This window comes from Rhipicephalus sanguineus, unplaced genomic scaffold (genome assembly GCF_013339695.2).
Source record: "Rhipicephalus sanguineus isolate Rsan-2018 unplaced genomic scaffold, BIME_Rsan_1.4 Seq525, whole genome shotgun sequence".
NCBI lineage: Eukaryota > Metazoa > Arthropoda > Arachnida > Ixodida > Ixodidae > Rhipicephalus > Rhipicephalus sanguineus.
The window spans coordinates 53,714-78,949 of NW_023615434.1; the positions used below are offsets into that span (position 1 = coordinate 53,714).

The 25,236-nt window shown below is 44.8% G+C and overlaps 1 pseudogene; it reads left to right on the forward strand.

Moving 5' to 3' along the window:
- The window catches only part of LOC119377637 (histone acetyltransferase KAT6B-like), a 115,888-nt pseudogene that overhangs the window by 22,729 nt on the left and 67,923 nt on the right, over positions 1–25,236 (forward strand).

Below are 25,236 nucleotides of genomic sequence, written 5' to 3' on the forward strand. Positions count from 1 at the left end.
ATAAACGGACCCCTCACCAGACCTCATTTAAGATTTTCATTACTGAAAGCTGTAAGGCACCATCTAGGAGCATTTATTAGATAGTTCTTTCAAATCAGTTCATTATTGGTGTAGCTAAAGATAATAAACTGTCCTGTTATCATGCCACCAGAAGGCAATCGAATTGAATTGAAAAACGTTTATTAAAAAAGAAAAGGATTTGAGAAGCAGGTGGGTGGGGCCCCTAGTCCAGAGCAGTCTGGGGCAGTAACTAGTTACTAGTAACGCGTTACCGGTAACTAGTTACTTTTTTCAGTAACTTGTAACTGTAACTAGTTACTTTTAGGTTAGAGGAACTTGTAACTGTAACACTGTTACTTTTTTCGCAGTAACTGTAACGGAAAATACCGTTACAGTTAATTCTGTCTTTATGAAAAATTATCCAACAGCAACACTTTTTCGAACTTTCTTCTTTACCATATATCCTCTCCACCCTCAACTTTCCAGAATAGGGCTCCTCTCGCAGCTTAGGAGAGGAGGTGACTAAGCGTATTATCTTCCCTGCAGAAGACCGAGGTTGGATGTCTGTCATTAACGCAACATGTAAATCAATCGTGGTTCAACTGAACAGCCTGCTAAGTTCGCGTCTGTTTTTTTTTTTTTTTTTAGCACATATATCCTTTTCGTCACTTGAGCATCTAGCTATGTCTTGGTGTACAGATGGAGGAGCATTAGGATGCCATGTTTATAGTCTCCTTCGCCTGAGGCTCCGAGCTAATCGTGTTTGACAGGTGGCAGAAAACAGCAGAACGCGAAACGGCTAAGGCCAGAAATTCCGTGAACTAGCGAAGCGATATTTTAAAACTTCTTTGTAACTGGTTGTAGAATGTTTACTCCGACTTAATGCAACAATTATTAACAAAATGACAGACGTTTCACCCCAATGCAGGTGACATCCTAAAAAGAAAAAAAAAATGAGCAGAGGTCAACCAGTCCACTAGTCACACATGTCCTTGTAAATGTCCAGTGGGGGGCCGCGGCTGTTTTGCAAGCCGCGCCGAATGAACCACGATTCCAGGAGTTGCTTTTCCCCCACCTTCGTTCACAAACCGGCGTCGTCGCTGTTTTAGGTCAAAGCTATGACCTGTCATCCAGCAGTGCTCAACAAGCTCGGTCTTAGAACGCGTTGCGTGGGTTGCTTTAGCGACATTTCGCTTGAGTTCTTTAGGCCTCGTTGATCATTTCCTGCCCGTTTCGCCGATCCCCGCATCGCACTTTTAGATACCGCCATGATCATCCGCAGGTGTGCAGTCTTTGGATTTCGTGAACACACGTTGTCATGTTCCAAGGTATAATAACGGGACTTAAAAACGGTGTGTATTCCCAGTGGACCGGAAGCTCTCCGAACAGAGTCTGACACACCTTAAACATAGGAGCAGACACAATGGACGTCGTAGCCACTCGTGATGCACTCCCCGCTGCTCTTCGCATGCGCGTCTGGGTATAGTTAATAAACGTCTTAGGATATACTGCCGTCGTTCCAGTACATCAACCACGTTTTCCACTTCAAGTAAGAGGCGTTCAGTGATTGCTGGTGTTGGGCCCCCTTTATGTTTCCTTCGTCTAGGGTTTACGACGTGCAACCCTTATTAAATAAATTCTATAATGTGATTTGTGATCTATTTTTTTATACAGTAACGGAAAAGTACGACGTTACTTTTGCACAGTAACTGTAACAAGTTACTTTCGGAAACTCTAACTGTAACAGAGTTACTCTTTTTTTCTTAGGTAACTGTAACTGTAACACTGTTACTTTTTACTGGTAACGTGCCAATGACTGGTCCAGAGCTCCACTGGCCAGCAGCAGCCCGCCGCACCTGGTCGAGGAGAGCCACTTAGGCCTCCTCTTCCCCGCTGGCAAGCAAGGTCTCCCAAGCTTCACTGTAAACATAGACGCTTTCCCTATTTGCCTGGATTAGTGTCTGCAAGCAACATTTCTTCCCTGACTTCTCAGATACACTGGGTCCAAGGGATCGTGCCACCTCCATGTGTTGTGCGTGAAGTAAACACAGCCTCCTCATTTTTTTCCTTCTTGTGGTACTGTGCATTTTGCATTGGGTGACCGAAGTCATGTGTCATGGTCAGTGAAGCTTCAAACAGTGCACCTTGTTAGAGATTCGTGCTTATTCCCTCAACTCAGTCGAAGTGTGACTTTTACTGGTAATTTCCTTTATAATGCCCATTTCGCATAACTTGCTGCTACAAAATTGCAACTTTCTCACTTCATTCCTTTACCTACAAGAAAGTGCCTTAAATGTTCTGATAAGCCTCTATCCTAAAAGCATTGTTTGATGCGTGTGTGCAATTTTTAGTGCAGTAGATGATTCATAGATTGCAGTTCACAGTGATTCCACTCCTGCGCCAACTGCGCCAAAGTGCGCCAAATAAGATTTACTGCGCCATCCTGATAATATCGACGAAATTTGCGCCAAACTGCGCCAAAGTCTCGGGTTTGGAGGCGTCTATCACCGGCAATCGCACCGCCGGCGCGTCAGAACATATGCAGCTCGATCTTGGGGCTGCCAATAAAGTCGCAATCATGGACCAAGAATTATTCCGCTGAATAAATAACGCTCGCGCGTGCGTCCCGAGTAAGCCACGATGCCATGCACGGTGCCGACGCAGCTTCTGTTCTGCAAGTACGCTCGACAGCAAAACGCGCTCTACGCAGAGGCTCGTGACGTCTAGGCCTATCGGTAGCGAGAAATGCGACGGCGATCATCGCGGACGTCGTCTGTTCCAGAAACGCTGCTGATAGCTCGTATCAAGCGTCGCACGGCACGTAAGGAAAGCAGTGTTCAGTAATAACTACATGAGTGCCGCTAAAATGTCTGTCACTTCTGTTTCCGAACATCGAGGAATGAAATCTGGGATCGCTAGCAGTAGATATATGGAACAATATCGAATTTTCCTTGCTTCGCGTTTATGGAAGAGCACGCGAACGGTGGAAACGCGTTGACAATTTTCCTTAGATATACTTTATCCATGGATCTTCATCCAGAACAGCTTTTTCGTAATTCCTTCCGCCAGCACGTCCGAGTTTGTAATCACTCTGCGGTAAATACCCCCTAAAAGGCCCTGCCGTTTCGAGCTCACGTCTAGGGTTCCAATTCGAATTTTTTGCTTGCTTTTTTAAAAATGTCATCTCATTAGTAAAATATCTCCTGGTCGGAGCAGCCGCAAATGCGCAGCTGTCAGTAGCGGGCCCGTCGCTGACGGCCCACAGTGAAGCGGCTACGTCATGTTACACGTCCGCCCCTCGCTTTCGGGGGTCAATAGCTAACGGTTAAAAAAACTCAGTTTCGCTTAAGAGTGAAGCAATGAATGCGATACCAAAAATTGTATTGTGAAACGAAGTAAGACTAGCAGCTAACTCTTTTGGATCCGATCTCGCGTAACTCAACAAAACGCTGGTTTAAGGGAATATGGCCCCCCAGGAACCGAAGCGTTTCCTTGCTCTGAGTTCTCTAAACGCGAAGTAAGGGTTGAGAGCACAGCAAGTTTACGAGCCGTCTCCTGATGTCTCGAGATAGCGCGCGCGCAAGCGACTGCGCCCTTCGAACGTGCGATCCCCCCCCCCCCTTCCTCTCCCCTGGCGACCCTTCATGCTCCTTAAAAGACGGGCGGGGCGTTTCCTCTCTGTTTGATGAGCAATCCACGGCAGGCCCGCACGCGGGAAGATATTATCGCATGCGCTGTCCGTGCGGCGGAGACAGACGGCCGGCTAGTTTAAATCTCCGCTTCAGCCGCGTTCGTCGCCAGCGCTCGCGAGCTTTTAACCCGCGGCTAGAATGCGCGTGGTGATGTTATTAATTTGGATTTTATACGGAAAATTGCGGCAACGGCGACGGCAAAAATCCGCCGAGAGTGTCCATATAATTGCTATCGCAAGGGTCAATGTACGGGGCAGATTTTGCCCCCCCCCCCCTCTTAGGTGATAAGGGCCCCCTCCCCCCCCCTGTGCGCACGCCTATGTTCCTGGGATGATTTTTCCATGAGATTTGCAATGAATCGAAATATTCTAGCCTTCATAAGAGCCCCATAATATACTGAGGTGCTTGAATGTTAATGCAATATGCTTCTGTATTGCACTCCAGGATGTAAAATTCGCTGCTCCAAAGTGCTCCCAGATGCAAAATTATCTGCTCCAAAGTGCTCCAAGATGAAAATTTTGCTGCTCCAAAGTGCTCCAAAACGGAAATTTTGCTGCCCAAAAATTGCTCCAAATCAGAAGTCCTCGGTAGCATCACTGAGTTCAGTGTCTTGCTGCGGACATCAGGGCAGAGATTTTGTGGCAAAGCTTGTGTATAGTTGTTTGAGCTAGCAGCTTGTCTTACTACCATTGCAGTCTATACAAATGTAGTATGTCAATTTCACAAATGTTTGATGATTAACCACCATATCTTGCACATAATTTGACTGTCTTCATAATATATTCCTGTGGTGGTTCTGTGGTGATTGAGCCTTGGTGTTTTAAGAAAGGCTACGTATGCTTGAAGTGTATGCTTTTTTGCCACAGTGAAATGGTGCGACTTACTAAGGCCATCTTTTCATGCACTGGACCTCATGTTCAGCAATAACATTAGAACTAACATTGGCTCTAGTTTCACAGTTAAGCACCCTACATTGTCACATTTTGTTTGATAACAAGTGGTAGCTGTTGTTGGGTGCTGCCGTGCAGTTAGGACCAGAAGGCTTGGAATTTCTTGGTGCTTTATGGCCAACATTGGCTCTTGCACTATTAAACATCATATATCATCATCAGGCTTTTGGAATCTCTGCTGAGGTACAGAGGAGCATGAAAAATACGACATGGTGATATTCAAAGCTGTGACTGTGTTCTACAGCATATTTTACTCATTTTGTTCCTTGGATGTAGTGACTGAATATCTTTTTTTCCATTGTTGAAAATATAGTGCTGAAAATGGTATCCGAGTTTGGTTTGACCAGTATGTGTTGCGTAGAACTTCAGAGTTGTCGAGCTTTGTGGAAGCACTTTACTGCTTGCAAATGTGCTAAGCTTCCAACTTTCATGTGCAGCGGAAGTCGGCACTCCAGGGACGCTGCTCTGTTTGTCATGGATCATCAAGGAACAACAGAAATGGAGTGGCTGAGGAACTTCTTTCTTGTCACTCGTGCACAATTTCAGGTGAGTTTTTATGCCTGCGATATTTTCGGCTGGTCTTTAGAGGACGAAGTTAGACAAAGTAATTTAAATGCTTGAAATGTTGAGGTGGTTTTCTAATACTGTCACCGCTGCTACTAAGAATGATAATTGTTCTGATAATTTGTCTGAGTAGAATGAATAGTTATGTGTGTAGCCTTTCTTTCAGTTCTATTTTACCCATTGTGGCGGTTCTGAGGTGCTATGGCATTCTGCTGACATGCTTACAAGTTCAATTTTTATTTGGTGGCTTCATTTCAACGGAGGCAGACTACAAAAATGCTCACGTACCAAGTGCTGGGTGCACTTTCAAAATGATGCTTTTGTTGCTTTATGAATAGCTGTTGACCCTGTAGTGACTCTGGGGCCAGAAATACTTAATTTTTAGGCCACCAATGTGGTGGCATGGCATGGTAAAATGTTCCGCTTTCATGCAGCAGCTGCTGCGTTCGCCAGATGGAAATATGTATGTACTGACATGTATTTTTTACAATACATTTTCAGTGTTGACTGAAGGTCCAGGACCTCAAAACAATAGACAGAATACAGTAAAACCTCAATAATGTATACCCGCATTAAACCTAACAGTTAAAGCGTAGTGTTGATGAAACCTACCGAGTCTCATAAAGCGTAATGTATTTCCTTACTGCTTAAGACATAGTGCATTGTCCTACTCCTACTGGTTAGTGGATACCGCAATCACTTTTTGTTGCATAAAACTTATCTTCATCCCTCAACTCGCCGTGTGGCCGATGCCACAATGGGCTGCAAAAGGTCTTCTATATTTTTGAAAGTGTGACTTGCCACTCAAGGATTCCAACTTTAGCAAAACTGCAGTTATGCCTTTAAGAATAAGCATCAGCAAAGAATGGTAGCACGTTAGTGGTCACCAACAAATGTGCCAGTATGACTTAACACTGGCAACCATATCACGATAAGCATGTTCAGCTGTCTGCTTGGCAGCGTGTGTCCCATGACGCTGTTGTAAAGCATACTGCAGGCATTTAAGGGTAATGCTGGTCTTTAAAACCTTTCTGAAATTCTTAATATATCATGGTGAAACTTGCCTAGTTTATGTATATTTGTGTGCTGATTTGAAATGTGCCATTATTTTTCTAGCACAGTGTGTAGTTTTTAAAACATCAACATTTCATGTGCCTTGTTGGGAGCTCGATTTTGCTTCACCTGAGAGATTTTTCAAGGTAAATCAGCACATCACAATAATTTGGAATGAGAACTCTATATGATAAAACAAAAATAGATGTTCTAAACCCATTTGTACAAAAGTTATGGCATGTTGAACATTCCCGAGTGAGGCGATGTGAAGCTGGGATTTCATTTAGGGGTCACATTGGAGTGTACGGTGGCATACTGATGCGTATGAGTTAACTGGCTTGTGTGGGCTCCTGCGTACATTGAATTGAATTGCAGTGGAAAGGGAAGCCCTTAGTATGTGTTGTCGTGTGGCAGATGCTTGTAGTTTCAATTACACCAACATGGTCAGGTCTTTTTTTGGGAACTTAAACATACAGTATGCAAACCTTGACCAGTAATCTCTCCCTCTCTTTTTGTCTAATGTTTGTCAATAAGTTGCTGTTCATTGTTCATTATCTTCCTTTATTCCATACTGACACACCTTAGCGGGTACTATATTTCATGGAGTGGTGCTTTTGCCGTTGACAGCATTGGTTTTTTTTTAATGTCACTTTGCGTCACGTCAGTGGCTCTGGCAAGCATGTATCTCGTGTGTATGATGAATATTTTAAACGTGATTAGGTGGCTCATGATTGTGAGAATGCACGATTTTGCACTTCTTTGTTTGCTTGCTTCATGACATGTAGAGGTTTCCATGTAGTGTCAGTGAGTGCCAGAGATTCATATGAAGCAGTCCTGCAGTATCAGTGGTAGTGTGCTTGTCTGTGAGAAGTAGCATCTGTGACCCTAATTCTTCAGTTCTGTCTCAATTTGTGGTTTTGAGTCATACCGTTCTGGCTGCTACCTTGCCAATCTTGTAACTTAATTGTGATTTATGTGCAGTTTATGTAGTTTTCGAAATTGGAATTTTTGATTTTTCAGTTTTACTGTAACAGATTCACTTCGCTAATTTTAGTTTCACCAATATTCGCCACATCAGAAAGGTAATTTCATAGGCCCACATGATATTTTAGTGCGATTTATAAACTGTTCTGCATTGTACTAGTGTTATCGTATACAAAGAAAAGTTGTTCTGGGCGTCAAGTGTTCTTAGATGTATTAATTTTGTATGTCTTCTGTAGTAAATTCAGTCAATGCATGACGTGGCATGTAGTAAATGCAAATATATTTTTAAAATACACATTTTTTGGTGAAAAATCCGTAAACAGGGGTGGGTGCTCGAGCCAACGTTTCGACAAGTGGACTTGTCTTCTTCAAGGCTGGAACTGATTTGAACTGACACTGTGGTGTCATATGCGTGCACAGGTTGTTCCCCGCCCTTGTGTAATGGGTTACTGCTTTAAAGTACGGTTTCCATGCTCCGAATAGAAACATTTCCGGCTCCAGAAGGTCGCCTATTTGCTCCAAACTGCCATTTTTTTGTGCTCCGAGAGCCGCTTCCATCACTTAATATAGCCGCTTTTCTGCGGCCAGTTGCAGTTTGTTTTTGGAGAATAATAGAATGCATTGGGCCATGACATCATGACCCAGAAAATGGCTGTGTGGGAGCAGCACATCGCTGTGTTTTGATGCCCACTGCAACTCATCTGGTCATCTTGCTGCTAAATCGGGGCTCACAATGAGTAGGCTATATGAAAGGTAGTCGAACAGGTCTGAGCGAGTGGCAAAATGCTGTTACGTACTGCTCCCTCGTGATAACCTCTCTTGGTAATATGACCTCCTAAAGCTTAACTGAAAGTGGGTATAGAAATGTTGGAAAATATTCCGTGCACTCTGAGGCATGGCAGTCTTTTTTTTTTTTTTTTTTCTGATATTGAGGTGCTGGACCTTCATTTACTGCAAAAAATAATATAAAAATAAAGTAATAGTAATAAATAAATTGAAATATTTTGTCAGTACTTGCATTAAATGACTGTCTGCATAAACAAAAACAGTGCGTTCAGTGGCAATGGTTTTCTAGCCACTCATAACCACACCTGTGTCTGTACATTCCTGTTTGAACTAATGAAAGTCATCACAAAGAGCTGGATGAGCACACAGAAAATTGAGGCTGCACTTTCGCAGGAAGGCACTCCGTGCTCTAGTAAACCATTCATCTGTTTATCACAAAAGGAAGTGTCATTTATTAAGGAACACATGCAATGGCAATTCTGCAAAATGTGTATCTATTTCTCACATGCATTAAAGTTTTCCAGCTGAAAGTCTGTGCTTGTCTTCGTAAGTGTTCTGTGGTATGTTTCGTACCATTCAGGGAGTCTCGCTGTTTACCTTGAATCAGGCAAACCATCATATTGAACCATGTACATCAAACGTAACCGAAAACTTCTGGAATGGGAAGCTCCTTAGAAACAGTCTACTCATAATACAGTAACACTGATTATCAAGCTAGTTGGCTTTGCATGATAAGTTTTACTTGTGTGTTTGTCTACTTTGTGCCAACAGCTTGTTGGTGATCATAATAGAGTAATTTTATAGCTGTTTTCAATATGATAATTTGAAATTTGTGCTAGCCCTTGCTTTGGAATGAGTTTTTAGATGCCTCGAATAATGTTTTATTTTTGTTTTATCAAATTTTCCTTGGCATTAATGCATCTCATAATACTGAACATTTTATGATGTTATGACTTATTTGTTATTGCACTACTACTCAGCTTGATGTGAAAACGCATTAGCCATTCTTGCTTGTGTTTTTTCATGAAGGTGCACTTGAGTGTCCTTTTTAATTTTATTTCAGCCCATCCGTCCTGTCTGAAGCACACTAAGGAGCTGGCACTGGTTCTTCTGAACTCCAGAAAGTGGCAGTGTTCCCAGTGCAGGATGTGCTCTCGTTGTGGCAACAAGAAGAGGGGTAAGTGGTTAGCTTTACTTGTGATGGTACTAATATAGTGTGCTTTAGTTTTTGTTTCTCTTTTCTTGGTTACGTAGTAAGCTGCACTTTAGTCCAATGTCTCGTTAGCCAGGAGATAACACCTTTAGGTACCAGTTCAAATGAATATGAAAGAGCCTTGGAATTATATTTATTATTCCAATACAACTGGAGCTGTCAACTCTGTGCATTGTGTTTGTAGTAAAGCACAATTGTTTGATGTGTGGTTTATTTCTGGTGCTTGTCTTTCAGGAACACTTATTGTGTTGTGAAGTCTGTGATTCCCATTTTCATCTTCGATGCCTGAAGCCCCCCTTGCTCAAGGCACCGAAAGGTATTGACCACATTGTTCTTGTTCATGATGACTGCAGTAGATGTTAATGATGGGGATCAGTAAAATTCATTTTGAAGCCATACAATGGGTCATGCATACGGGATTTGGCATAAGATTAATTATTGGTTATTCAGTGCTGTAACTGCATACCTGGGTTTAGCAGCATGAGGACGTCATTTTGAAGTTGGCTTGCAGTGGCTGTATTCTAAAAAAAGGTGTTGATATGCCAGAAAACATGATTTCTTTTATAATACTGTCATAGTGGGGACCCTAACATTAATTATTTTTGACTGCCTTGAGTTCTCTAATTTGCTTCTAAATTGATGCCCACGAGTGTTTTTGCATTTTACCTATATGAAGTACGGCTGCCATAGTCGAGGTCAAATCAGTGACATGAAGCTTAGCAGTGCAACACCATAGCTACTGTACTACCACTGCAGGTGGTTGTATTCTGTTTTTCACTTTTAGAGGGTATCAGTTGCAGTGAGTCAGGAAATTTGGGGCAAAGCTTTCTTTTTAATAGTGTCGTTGCAAAGTCGCCAAATATATAGCTTTCTAAAAGCATTACCTGTTCACTTACAAGAGTGGTGGATTAGGCTAGTTGACAGGTCATACTTAGCAGCAAGAGCTATAGCACTAAGCTGAGGGTTATGGGTGCAGTGACAGTCTGAAATGAGCGCTTACAGCTAGACTAGTGCTCATCTTTGTCTGTAACTGTGTTTCTCTTTCTCAACTTGGTGCTATATCTCTTGCCACCAAGCTTATTGGCTTACAATGAAATCACCATCAATGGTTTCTTCGCAGGGTCTTGGAAGTGTACATCTTGCTCAAGCAGGAGGCTGAAGAGCATCAACTTTGTAAATAACTTGGCATCAAAAATCAAGCAGAAAAACAAACGTTTTCACATGGCATGATGCGGAAACAGAAGATTACTACACTGTAAGTAAATGGCCTGTATTTCCTTGTGTTGTCTCCCTCTTCACACTTGTTGGATAAAATGCTTGCCTGCTTCTTGCTTTCCTGCATACTCTGTGTGATGCCTCACAGTGAAAGGGCGACCACAGATGGTCTGAAGGTTTGCCGCTCTAAGTTGCACAACAGGTATGTACGTAGCTGGCTTCCTTATGTTGTGCTCCCATGCTGTTAGTGCTTTGGTTGTGCAGACATATTGCATACTACTATTATGACATCCCCAGTAGAAAGCTTTTGCCTGGATTGAGCTGTATGTGGCCTAAACTATGCATGTGACATTTTGGCTTTGCCAATACCCTGAAACTTGCCTTGCACGTGCTTGTGCTGCGAGGCAGGGCAGGTGGGTGCAAAATATGCAAGTAAATTTTTTTTTAACCAGGGTAATATTTTAAAGATGCACAAATTATGCCAATATAATGCGTACTTATTTACAGTTGCGTGAAGCTGCGGCCTAGATTTTTGCTGGAATGCAGTTGCGCACAAATTTTACCAAATAAACTGGAGTACGGTACAAATGTAGTGCACGTTTCTTTATTTTAGTGATAAGCTTATTTTTAATGAGCAAATAAGTATTTAATGAGCCAGCACATAGCTTTCATATACAGTAAAACCCCGTTAATTCGGACTTCACGGGACCAGAGAGAATGTCCGAATTAACCGAGGGTTCGAATTATCGCGAGTACGATCAAAACACTAGAAAAATGTTTCCGCCACCACCAGACTTTTACAGTCAAATCTCGTTACAACGAACACCACATTAACGAACATTTCAAATTAACGAACTTTTAAGAAATCCCGTGCCGACTGCTTATAGTTTCAATGTAAAAATATTTCACTACTACGAACTTCAGAATAACGAACATTTCAGAATAACGATCGTTATTTAATTCTCGTGTAATCTTAACAACACCTCAGTACTATGAACTTATATCCCGAAATGCGAGGATTCTTAGATTTCAGTGTATCGGTCATGGCAGTCGGAGCTGTAAGGTAGCAGACGACGCAGCGCGAAGAGCGGACGCCCTCCCCTAAAACCTGAGATGGCACGGGAGGAGAAAGACGCGGGCGGAGAACTTTTTTTTTCCCCCTTCGTTGCGGAGGCGACAACGCATCAGGTTTTGTAAAGGCCCAACCGCATGCATTGCACGCGACTTTCGAGCGAAGGCGACTGCGACAAACGGGCTCCGTCGCGCTGCTCGATTGAAAACTATTGCGCGCACGCAGGCAAATTACGAAAAAGAATTACAGAGTAGATGAATGACAACATGCCAAATTTATTATTGTCTTGTTTGAGATAAAGATGCCATAAAAGCGTTTCGGGACTTCCTTTTTTCGCAATCTTATGTTTAACCGCGGCAGTAGTATCTGCTGTGATCCCATGGGGCGCCCGGAAGCGTACGCTGCCTACGCTACGTCGCACTTTGCAAACTGCGTTATGTTGGGGTTGGTCCACGAGGCGCATCTCGACAACGTTTCCTCTTGCTGTCATAGAACGTTTAAGAAAAGCCGCAGCGCCTCACATCGTTGCTTCGCAGGGAGAAGGGCTACCTCACACGACGACGATGTTGACATTGCAGCAAGCTACCACCAATGCAGCAAGCTACCACCGAAACATCAAAACGAACCGTCGATCATAAATAACGACAAAATACGGCCGCTGCCTTGCTCTGCGTGAGATGGGGCTGTAAATAAGGTAGTCTATAACTTGCATTCCTTGAAGTACACGCCGATTGGAAGCATCACGAGCAAATTGCAACCGAAGCAAGGGTCAGAGATGCTGCCATGTTGTTGGATATCGTCATGCTCACTTCCGGGCGACAAGCGATGTTTTCTGGCTTTCCAGAAACCTAGGATGCTATCGCGGAACGATTCTATTTCAGATTCCAATGCCTTTCGTGCTTTTCGCGCTTGGCCAGTGGTCAGAACGACGGTCCGTCCGCGTTATCAGCGCGATCAGCCAGCCATGTGGAATCGGAAATAGCATCGTTTCGCGATTGCACCCATGCGACAAGCGACGGCGATGGATGGCCCTCCGCGACAGCAAATCCTGTCGGCCGTCGCTCAAAACTCGCATGCATGCAGTTGGGCCTTAAAGGATTGCAGCGATGACATGGACGACGATGTCACGGTAGCACCCGAAGATCGCGACGAGTCCGTGTCGGCCACAGATGCGTTGGACTACTTGAGGAAACTCCGCATATTCATAGAAAAAAGCGGCACAGTGACCGAAGCGGCGGATAAAAATGCGGACGGTCTAGAATCGTTCGTGACGCAGAGTTTGTGCTGCACCCGTCAAAAAAACGATCACGGACTATTTCAAATAAACGTGCCTTGTCTGACGTTCACGTGTGCATTGTTGTGAGAAACGAGTTCAAGGACGTACCGTTGCAAAGGTAGGACGTTTGCGTTACTGAAATTCTATTGTTATGGTAAATTTTTGGGCTTTCACTATAACGACCTTTCAGAATAACGAACATTTTTCCGCGGTCCCCTGAAGTTCGTTATACCGAGATTTCACTGTATTTCTTAAAGAAGTCGCTGATCGCGGTTTGCTTCGCGGAGGCAATGTGCAAGGAAATCACAATTTTGCTAAGTTCCTGAAGGTCCGCGCACACTGTGCCGAAAGCGGAGGTCTAGCTGACGCAGCCAGGTCATCCAAGCCTTTCTATTAAAGCGGTAGTCGACAGGCAGCTGCTTAATGTTCTTCAAACATCTTGGCTTCGCAGCCTTTCCTATCACCAGCAGCGGCAACTACTCTGTGCCGGTCATGCTCGTAGCCAGAAGAACCGTCACCCACTCTTTTCTCCGTTTCTCGCCGACGCATGGGTCCCCCTTTAACACGATCGTCTTGTCAGGCGCTGTCTCGTCAGTGTTGAAAATGTTGCACGGCTTGTACGTAGAAAGGAGTGCGGAAAGTCCGGAACGCCAGGCCTGCACAACGCTTCACCGCGCACGTTGCGGAACACCAGGGGTGCTATCGCGGAACGATGCCTTATGCCATATTCTATGCTATTCTTATCATCCACCACTCATGCTGGCTGATCGCGTTGATACAGTGGCTAGTACGGTCCGATATTCTAGGGACCGTAACTGTAGCGTTGATAACGCGGACGGACCGTCGCCATGTTGCCTGTTGCTGATGACAGTAGCGATGCACTGCCTTTCATTGTGTATGTGCCTCCGAGATGCAAAGCTCGTTTTGAATCTCGGAGGCCATAATCCGATCTCGTTACCTCGTTTTAAATCTCGGAGGCCATGATCCGATCTCGAAATTGTTCAGATGCGCCGTCATTTCGGCTGCGAATCCGAATTATATCCGAACCGCGGCCGTGGCGGTATCCGCTGCTGCTTCCCCGTCTCGACCCGACCTCGGTCGGGAGTTCGAATTAACCGAAGCGCGGTCGAATCTGTCCGAATTAATGAGAGTTCTCAGCCATAGAACAATGCACATTTTGGCCGGGACCAGACGCCGCGTCCGAATTAACCGAAATTCCGAATTAACGGGGTCGAATTAACGAGATTTTACTGTATATTTTTTTCCTCCAGATAGTTTTGTAAGGGTTTACGGCATTTTTCTTGCTAAGCTGTTCAGAAGGCAAAGCATCTCTATCCTAGCTGTTGTTTAGTTAGCATGAAAAATGTTGTGCGCTGTGAACTGCATGTGTAGGCTGTTAAGCTAGAACTGTCATTCTCGCTTCAGGTTGTGCTAGTTTAGACATCCTCTTCCCTAACATATAGGACAATGTTAATTTGCTGTGTTAGTCTTATTCTTGGGTGCTTATATTGCTGCACTCTAATGGGAGGTGCAGTCTTGTCATATCAAAATCTTTTTGCTTGACATGTTGGAAAAACATTAAAAACAGTTCACTGCTTATTTATGAATTTACTGCTTTGTAGATATCTGATTCTTAAGCAGTGGCAGCTGCATGAACTGGACCCCTATAACATTTATATGATGCCCATTCTTTGTTAGTTGCACCTTTGTGTGCCTATTCTTGATGTAAATTATTTTACTTATAGTTTTCACTTCATTTTCATGCACTTTTGGCACCAGGAAAGATGTGAAGCTGGCAGCACCACTGAGAGCTAGGCGGCCTGCAAACTGTCTTACTACATCAAGGTCTTCATCAAAAAAGGAAACTTCAAAGCTGACACGTGAGAGTAATTTTTGTCACCCCTCTTGAAAAATATACCATGCTAATGCAGTATCTGCAGATTTGTAATTGTGTGTCTTTTTAACTCAGAATGAACACATTTAAAAAACGTGACCTTGCAGGAGCATAGCTTTGAATGTATATCTGGTATGGAGGTGAACAGAAGTTTGCACGCCTGCCAACCTGGTGACCTTGAAATTCTGTAGATAATTGTAACTGGAATGGGGGGGGAGATAACAGAAGAAAACTGGTGCACGCATCAATTTACTGTTTCTCAGGACTGCAGCGGTGTCATAAATGAATGATTGTCAATAAAGCTTGTAGATGTTGGCAATCATAATGGTACTCGTAATTACGCGGTGCGTGCATGCGTGCATATAATTAAGGGATGAAATCTGCTGTGTCCCTTGTTAGTAGCCCTTGCCAATCTTAATGTGCTTTATCGCATGACACCAGTGTTCCGTGGCGAAAGTGACTTGTTCTGCAGGCGATCAAAACTTTTCTAAGCGATTTCCTTAGTTATCATTTTCATTTTGTGGTGGTGCTAGTGCTGGTTTTTGGGAGATTTATGGCCGTGCTCACATAATCCCGTTGGGAGGATTTCTCAAAATGTGGGAGCCTCCCAAGCAAATTGGGGGTCTTGGCAAGTACGAGTTTGATGTATGCACAGGACAGTGCTATTCTTTTGCATGGAATTTTCTGTAAGGTGTTACAGCTGTTTAATATAGAGAATGATCAATTTGTCAGTGTTCAACTGTATTTCTCATAACTTGCACGCTATCAACCACTAAATTTTGCATATTTTAGGGAGTGCTCGTGATACACCATCAGATTTGCCTCCATCTGTCACTGATAAAGATGTGAAGACGTTCAAGAAAGCACAGGAGATAGCATTAAAGGTAAGCATGCATGTGTATGTTCAACAAAGTCAAAGCCTACTTTGTGGTATTGTGGTCCTGTATGTCTTGTGCTTGTTTAAGGGGAGACGTGTGTCTTAAAAATGGTTTTTTAAAAGTTGGGTGAATGGCATGAAATTTAATACACTTATTCGGCTTTTTCTGCAGATTCAAAATCTCTAAGTAGATTTTTAATAGCCGCATTAGAACAAAAGATATGCAATTTCTAACACATATTTAAGCATATTTCTTACGGGGATTTTTGGCAACTTGCTTTGTCAAACACAAAAACAAAGTATGTGGCAAGATTGCCATGAAATTGGTCTAGCCGGTGATGCTATTTATTTTCTTATAATGTTGTTCACCAATTATAATTCTCGATTATCAGAAATAGTATGCAGCAAAAAAATTTCACTCACATTTACGTGTATTTATTTTGCATTCAAAGTTTGTTGAAGACAATCGGATTAGCATCACCGGCTAAACCAGCTCTCTGGCAGCCTTGCCACACACTTTGTTTCTGTGTTTGACAAAGCAAAGTTGCCAAAAATTCCCGTAAGAAATAGCTTTTAGAGATTGCACATCTTTTGTACTAATGCAGCTACCAAAATCTAATTAGAGATTTGGAATCTGCAGAAAAGTTGGATAAGTTTGCTAAATTTCATTCAGTTCACCCAGCTAATAAAAGAAATAAAAAAAGACCCGCGTCTCCCCTTAAGGTGTCGGCTGCTGCTTTGCAAGCATTAGGCTGTGTAAAGAACTACCTGAATATAGAAGCTAAGTGTTACTAACATTCAACACTAAATGATTGAGCATCTAACCGAAAGTGTATACTCTACTGCTATGGTTAACGCCTAAAGAGAACCTATCAAATAATCTGCATGTTTCTTTTTCGTCCTGTCGTACTTATTTGACATCTGTTGCACTTGCATGAAAGGGCAGGTACAGTGAGTGTGGAAAACATTCTGAACATTTGCTTAGAAGTGTGCCATTTGATAGGAAATATTGAAGCTATAAGGAGAGGACCTTGTCAAATCTGCAGCTCTTTAGCGTTACTGCTGCTCTGAAGCTTTTGCTGCTTGTAATATATTGACTCTCACACTAAGTGAGAAATATTTTTCTACCTGCCGTCTTTATGTAACAAGGCCATTGCAAGCTATGATTTCTGCTGTAGAACTACAGTCGAGTCCAGTTATAACAATACCGGTTTTAACAATATCGGAATAACAATGGACAGCCGTGGCACCGTCAGCTTTTCATTGTATTCTATGGCAAAATAAACCGCTTATAACAATGCTGTCATGATGCAATATCGGTTATAACAAATGTGGGCACTGGAACCAACCCTGAACGAACAAAAATACAAAGACACTGCGACAATGCCACCCCTATTATGCAAAAGGGCATGAGAGCATACGCGCGGCGGCCAGGCGATAGCGCACTTGGCCTCGCATGCGGCGAGTATGCGCCGAAGAGGCTCGCATGACACCGCTGCTTTCGCCTGCCGTGGCGACGCGGAGGAGGGGAGGAGGACCGGATGGGCACGTCTACGGGCAGTGGGGCAGGCCATTCTGAGGGTGCGCCGCCTGTAGAAAAAGCACCGGGGCGCCTAAGCCGCCGCAGCAGCAGCGCTGTGTGCACTGTGCCGACCTCCCTTATTCTTCACTAATTTGGCCACGTCCCAGCTCCGCCGTTTGCACGTGTTCCGAGTCTGGTGCTTACCAGCGTCGTTTTCCTTGCCTGTTGTCACTGTTCCTGTTCTGTGGTCACTGTCACCTCGATCCTCCTGTCCCCGCACGCGCGGACATCGTTGCGCGACAACGATGGCAGACCGTCCTCCAGAAAGCGACACTCCAGTGAAGAGGAAACGAACGGCAATACCGTTGGAAGTTAAGCGTAGCATTGTGAGAGAGCACAACGCCGGCGAGAAAGTGAGCAGCTTGGTGCGCAAGTACGGCCTCCGCAGCCGACAGTATCCTGCATCATTCGCAATGCACTCAAGCAAGCCGAAAGTGACAGCCATGCCAGTGCTAGCGGTGCTAGCCACGCAATGGATGACGGCCGGGAAAGGGTTAGGCACGGGGCCTACAAAGACGTGGAAGATGCGCTGTACGTGGAAGATGCACGCCAACGACGCAGTAGCAACAAATGAGGACCTCACCGACGAGGCGATTGTCGCTGCGGTCACCGGCGCGGAAGACGACAGCAGTGACGACGAAGAGGAACCGGAACCCATGCAGGTTGTGTTGCATCAGGAAGCGTTGCAAATGATCTACTCCCTGTGCGATTTTGTTGCTAAAAACCTTCCGCTCGGCCACGCGCAGCAGTTGGACGCTTTGCAAAAAGATGTCAATAAGATGGCCAGTAAGCAGTCGAAGCTGACTGCTTACGGTTTTCTACCTGCTAAAAAAGTGAAAAGTGTAAGCAACTTCCCCCTCATTAAGTGCTCTTGTTTATCATGTTCCCCTCATTAAATGCTCTTGTTTATCACGTTTCTTTGTTATTTTCGGCATAACCCGCTTATAACAATAATCGGTTATAACAATGATATTTCATGGCACCTCAGTATTGTTATAAGTGGACTCGACTGTATGTTGCAGTTTCCTGAAGCTTTGAAAAAAACATTTTTGCAGTGGTGTGCTCTACACCACTTTTCTTTTTTTTCTTTGCACCTATTGGGCAGTGGGAAGAATACTTCCTGCCAAATGACTTCTGCAAGTGTTGGTTGAAAAACTTTTGAATTGGGCACGTCTTGTAAGAAAAACTTTTCTATACCTTGATGCCACAAAACTTGTTCCACAGTGCTGTGTGCACTTGAGCCTACCTTAACGATGCCATCTGCTTGATCATTTTGTACCAATGATGGTTTCAGAATGTTCATAAAAGCTTTTAAAAAGGTCCCTAGCAACAAAAAGCATAGCTTGTTTGAATTGCCTGTAAGTAGTGTAAGTACCAGTTCACTGGGAAGAGTGTAGCACAGAAGGGGATGCGGTACATTTACCAGTTCAGTGGGAAGAGTGTAGCGCAGAAGGGGATGCGGTACATTTAATGCAGCAGTGCTGTGCCATTTGCTGGAGATACCTGCATTGTACACAATGATGGAAAGTGAAAAACAGGTCTTTAGGTTTTTTTCCTTGCTTTCGAGCTACGGTTAGCCATCCAAACTGTTCTGTAGTTTCTACAGTAATAACAGCTTTTTTTTTCTTTGTTTCCAGTGCAGCTACTGGGCTGGGGTAAGAATGCTTCCCACAAAAGTACTTCTGTAATGTGGGCAATTTAAAGCACATTCGTGATCATGCCTTGTGGAGCAAAAAGCATGTTTGTAGACTCCTACGATGTGAGAAATTAGCCTGTTACAGGTGTCTACCGACCGGAAAACAGGGAATTCTCAGGGATTTGGGTAGTCTGGAATTCTCAGGGAAAATCAGGGAAATATGCTCCCCATCAGGGAAAATCCACAGAAACCTTATTGAAAGGCAAGAAAGTCGCGGTAGCGCTGGCTCGATATTTGTGAACGCATTTTTTCAAATCAAACAGCCGCTGCGGCTGCGGGGAAGTGGCGCACCTCGATGCTGTCATCGCCTTCGGAGCGGTGAAGTGGGAGAGAATCCGGCCAATGCGTGGCATGCGGGTACCATGAACCACGACACGTCGTATCGCGCAATGTTGTCAGGGTGTTCTGTGACTACGTGGTGTAGTTCTGTATTCTTTCTCGCGCATGCTGTGCGTTAGTGCCCGATATGGTGTTTTTTTATCGCCGCGTGTCAAGTAACAAGCATGATAGTTGTAGAAGCGGTAGCAGTAGATGTAACGAGCTTGAGTTATCTTGCAAGCGATCGCGATCGTTCAGGAAGCGGATGTCTTCGACAAGGCTGGTACTTGGAAAGCCATCCCGATCGGCGAGAAAAAAGACGACGCTTGTTGGCTGTTATCGGAGAGGTCACTCGCTCTGATCCCGAGTTTCAAGATGCTATTTAGGACTCCGTGAAGAATAGAATAATTTCCAGGCGAGAGCTAGCGTAACTAACGGGCCCATTCACAGCAAGTGAAAGCTTTTTTCTTTCTTTTTTTCCCGATGAGGGCACTGCTAAAACAAGTTTTTTAATTTATATTTTTTGGTATAATAACATAGATTTAATCAATGTAGATAAGGTATTAGGCCAACATGAAACAAGGAAGCTTTTTTTTTTTTTTTTCTTCGAGCCTGGTGAGACATGTCACCGCCCCGTTTTAAAGGGGACGCTCATAGCATCCATCCATCCATTAGGCAGTCGACTGAAATTTCTTGGCGCTGCAGCTCGCAATTACCAGCCACACCACGTGGATGTTTGCTACAAAGCCGAATTACAACACTTTTCAGAGCCAAGGCATAGCGGCGACCAAAATTCGCGACACTAGCACGGGTCCCATTTGCTCGATTCGGCGCCGATGTCGGAAAATAGTAACGTTTCTACCATAATCGGATGTGCCGTAATTCAGGCTGTTGCCGTGCTTTCATGCGATATTAGCCCGCAGCTATATGCTTCTTTTTTTTTTTTGCGGCAGCAATTATATAGACACTCCGACGCGAATTTTTTGCCTTCGCCATGATCTTCCTTATCAAGTCCAAATCGCGATTACATCACCCCGCGCGTCGTATGCTCCATGCGCGAGTGAAAGTGCGTGAGGGCTGCCGAAGAACGGGGCTTAAAGGGATAACTGAACAAAAATTTGAAAAAGCTACGAAAACACTTACATTCGACTCGGACGACACGACGTTCCTGTACGCAGCGTTTATTTCACGTAATTTCGAGCAGTTGGCCGTATTTTTAGTGGATTGTGAGAGCGCGGCGGCTGCATGCCACTGCGCTTGTCGGCGGACGTCTCGAGTGCTCCAGCAAGAGGGGGCAACCGGCACGCTCTCTCCTGCCCTGCCACTTCCCTTTCTCCACCTCTCTCTCAAGAACCAAGGGTGGCTGGTGTGGCGCTGAGCCTTGTCCTCTTTTCCCCACATAGGAAACAAAATAGCGCTTATTCCTCAAAACCGCTACAACTACCGAGCGTGTCGCGAGAGCGCAAAGATGCAAGGTGCGAGTGACAGTGGTTCCACGAGCGGTCATTGCGACTCCGAGTTCGACAGGCCTCCAAAACGGATGCGCCAAATACAACCATATGCATGTGACCGTTCTGCTGTGTCAAGCGAGAGCAAGGACGACGAGCCAGACGAGCCGCCGTAGCCCAACGTGGGTCGGCAGCCGGCACCAGCAATTTACACAGTAACTCATAGTGACTATCCTTGAAGTGTTCGGAGCACAAAAAGTCACGCTTTGAAGGCACCCACGTTGGCTGCGATGGGCGCGCAGCGCGAATCCATATCCTTCGAAGCTTCGCTCTGGTGGAAAATGTATGACAGGGCACACCCTAGCGCAGAACAGCGTTGAGGCATTCTGCGTTGTGTCAGGTGCTTCACCGTTCACATTACGTAGCAGCACACAACACAGACGGCAAATTCGTAGACGTGGGCGCAAGCTCCGCTTGAGAAAACAGTCTATTCTAGGGACCGTAATACGGCCGAGAGCGCGGCAATGGCGTCGTTGGCTGCAGTGTTGCCATCTTTTTTTACACGTGGCGCTAAACCAAAGTCGGAAAGTCGCTAAATAGTCGCTAGGGTTTTCGAAAATGTCGCTAAAATATCGCTAACATTCTAAAAGCTATAACTATATTATAGTTAACACATTTCAAGCCAATTTGAAGTCCAGCTGTGTTTAAGAGCCCTAAGATGACAACTAGGATCTGTTATCAAAACTGTGACGACTATGATAGTTTGATAAAAAAAAAAAGTTGTAGCCAACGCTGCATCGTTGAACTGGTTAAGGGGGGATGAGGGTCTCGAAAAAACTTTTTTTATTTATTGTCCTATCTTAATGAAAACTGGCGTGCATGCGTATAATTGAATGGAGATTTCAAATCTGCAAACACATTTCAAATATTTCATTTAGAAAGGAAGTTATGACAAATTTCCTCATTGTAATTAGGTAATTCCTTACGGTTCGTTATGGTAACTTAGAATACAAAAAGTTACTTTTCAGGGCTACATGGTTCTTCTAAAAGGTCCACCTCACAGGCTAAAGCAAATTAGATGTCAAAACAGCTGTTTCTTCGATCAGAAATAATTTTCAAACTTGGAAGGTAAAAGTTAGCTTCCAGTAATTAGCTGGTACTTATCAAATAATTACAATTGCATCAACGTTCAGAAAAAAAGAAAAGCTTTAGCCTGTAGTTCAGGTGCTGCTGAAAAAAATGATACCAAGTTTGTTTAAATATGTTCATAGAAACCTCCTCAAAACTTCCGTAAGGCAGATTCACTTCACAAAAATAACAAAGCTGAGAAAATTGCGTTTCAAGATTTAAAAACATTTTAAATATAATTTTTTGAGCATGTAAGAAAAAGAAAGGCCTTTTTGCCATAACATAGTATTTTTCCGGAGCATAATTTGGACTACAAATACCTGAAATAGTGATTTCTAAAAGTTGACAATTTTTACGATTTTTTGCTATTTTAAGACCCTCGTCCCCCCTTAAGTATGCTTTATTCGATCTACTCATGTTTTACGCGTTTGTCTGGTACTCGGTGGCCTGCCGTGCTAGCCGAATTAAATTCACTCGTTAATTTTCCCTCTGCACTCCACGCCAACTCCCATAGGCTCCATGTATCAAAATCTGGACACGCCATTGGCCGAAATCATGGGGTCTGCTGATGGTGGCATCTTCTCTCGGCCAAAAAACAACTAACAAACGCAAAACGACGCCAGCGTTGCGTGCGGCGTGCCACTCCCAGATGGCACGAATATCTGCTGGCGCAGTGATTCTAAAAGTAGCCCTGTCGATAGGCAGTCGATGATGTGGTTACTGTTTAACAAGGCTTCGAGCTTGCATTGCCTTTCTGACATCGTTCTGGTGCTGTTGGATTCTTCTATTAAATTAATTTCCAGTTTCACCTATGTAGGATGCGTCACAATCTTGCATGGTATCTTGTAGATAACCCCTGGAAATCTTTAGCTTGTTGGTCGGCACATGCGCGATTTTTACGTTGTATGTGTTAAACACTCTTGCAAGTGCCTCACTGACGCCTTGCGCATAGGGCACAGCAGCACGTTTTGGCCTGTCAGCTTCACGAGCCTCTTCAGGGCAGGCAACTGAAGACCGCAGTTGTTGAGTCCTCAGGAGCTGCGCGGGGTAGCCGTTGCTGCAGAGGTCCTTCCTTACCACCGCTAGCTCTTGCTTGCGCAGACCCGGTTCAGAGCAGATGCGCATTACGCGAGAGAAAAGAGCAGCGGCAACGGAGCGTTTTTGCCCTATAGGTGCGCAGAGTCAAACCTTAGGTATCTACCCGTGTAGGTCGGCTTCCGATACACACTGGTTATAAGTCCTTTGGCTGACCGTCTTACAAGAACGTCTAGGGCAATCATTCCATTATTTTCTTGTTTCATGGTGAACTGGATGCTTGGAACAAAAGAGTTCAAATGCTCGAGGAAAGGCGTTACGTCCTGGCGACGGATCACACAGAAACAGTCATCAACGTATCGGACAAACAATTTTGAGGGCCCCTGGTACTCAGTGCAGAATGTTCAAGTGCTTCAAGGGCGATGTTCGCACAGGCCACAGAAGCCCCCATTGCTGTTCCGAACTGCTGCTTTGACTCTGCGGAAGGTTTGACTCTGCGCATCCTATAGGGCAAAAAAGCTCCGTTGCCGCTGCTCTTTTCTCTCGCGCATCTGCTCTGAACCGGGTCTGCGCAAGCAAGAGCTAGCGTGGTAAGGAAGGACCTCTGCAGCAACGGCTACCCGCGCAGCTCCTGAGGACTCAACAACTGCGGTCTTCAGTTGCCTGCCCTGAAGAGGCTCGTGAAGCTGACAGGCCAAAACGTGCTGCTGTGCCCTATGCGCAAGGCGTCAGTGAGGCACTTGCAAGAGTGTTTAAACATAAACGTAAAAATCGCGCATGTGCCAACCAACAAGCTAAGAAGAACTCGTACGCGTGAAAGACCGTCTGGAAAGCTCAAGATTTCCAGCGGTTGTCTACAAGATACCATGCAAAGATTGTGACGTATCCTACGTAGGTGAACTGGAAATTTTAATAGAAGAATCCAACAGCACCAGAACGATGTCAAGAAAGGCAATGCAAGCTCGAACGCCTTGGCGGATCATCATTTAAACAGTAACCACAATCGACTGGGATTCTGCGAGCATAATTGCGACAGAGAAGCGCCTATCGACACGGCTACTTTTACAATCACTGCACATTCAAACGACCAAAAACGCGATTAACCGACACGGGGTATCTCCCCGTATACATGCGCACTCTGCGCCACCCATTCCATAATAGTTACGCCCTCTTTCATGCATTGTGAACAAGAGACCCCGTAGCGGCCCCGAAGCGTCAATATATGATTTTTTTCCTTGAACAAGGACAGTGCCTGTTTTATTTCTTCCAGCCCATCAGCATGTGATGCCCTCTGGTGTATTTAGTGAAAAACGGGTTTCTTTTATATTAGTTTAGGGCGGTAAGAGTTGGCCACTTCAAATGCCAAAATTATTTCAAAAAGTTCAAGACGCTAAATTTTCGCCAAACCTCAAAACATTCCGCTAAAAAAGTCGCTGGTCGCTAAATTAGTAAAGTCGGCCGCTAAATAGGGTACAAAGTCGCTAAATCTAGCGACAAAATCGCTAAAATGGCAACACTGGTTGGCTGCCGGTTGAGAACACGCGCGGAAACACCTTCCCGACCGTGAAAACACGTTTTGGGAGAGCCGCGGCAGCGGGTGGCGGCTTGCGATGTCGATTGGTAAGCGATTTTGCTGCGAGCACGGTTGGCGAGTCGCTATCCGCGGAGTTTCGCGTCACTTCCTCTCTAGTTCGCGCGCGGCCGCTAGACGCACCAATTCGCGAAAAATGCATTAAATTCATTATTTTCTGCTAGTCTCTGGCTGAAATGAAGGTTGTTTCAACAGATTTCAGCACCCAATCTTTCAATTGAGTCATTTATCTCGGCGGCGAAAATTTTGTTCAGTATCCCTTTAAACAGAGATGAAACGAGCCGACCGTTTCCTTTGCGCGTTGGGCACATGGAGATAGGAGCCGGCGGGTTGGGGGGTGGGGAGGGGCTGCGTGAGTCCGACAGGAAGTGCGTACTTTGTACCAGTGGGCGTGGTCGCGTGCGCCGCGGTATCTGTAGTGGGGATCAGCAGACGGCTCATACCTTTGTAGGTGTTGTACTCTAATTGCAAAACTTGCGTTGAAGCCATAGCAGTGGCGCATATCCAAAGGGGGAGGGGGTGCGTAGCGGCGATCCCTCCCCTCCCTTCAGTGCCTGTCGTCCACCTCCTTTGTCAGGCTGCCTGTTGAGTTTGCCCCCTTTTTCAGGTTGCTTTGCCTGCCACTGCCCAAAAGGGGTAAAGAGAATCTTGTCCCTGCTCTCTATCTCTCTCATCGCTCTACCTTTTCCTGCTTCCCTATGCACATTTACAACTTCTTAGGCACCGCCATAATCCCCTCTGGGCTGTTGTAAATATGCGTGACCCACCAAAATGCACTGCTGAGCGGGGGCTTCAGCCTTTGTACCACCCCCTCCCCCACCCCCCCATTAAGTACCTGAATCTGCCCCTGAGCCATAGATAG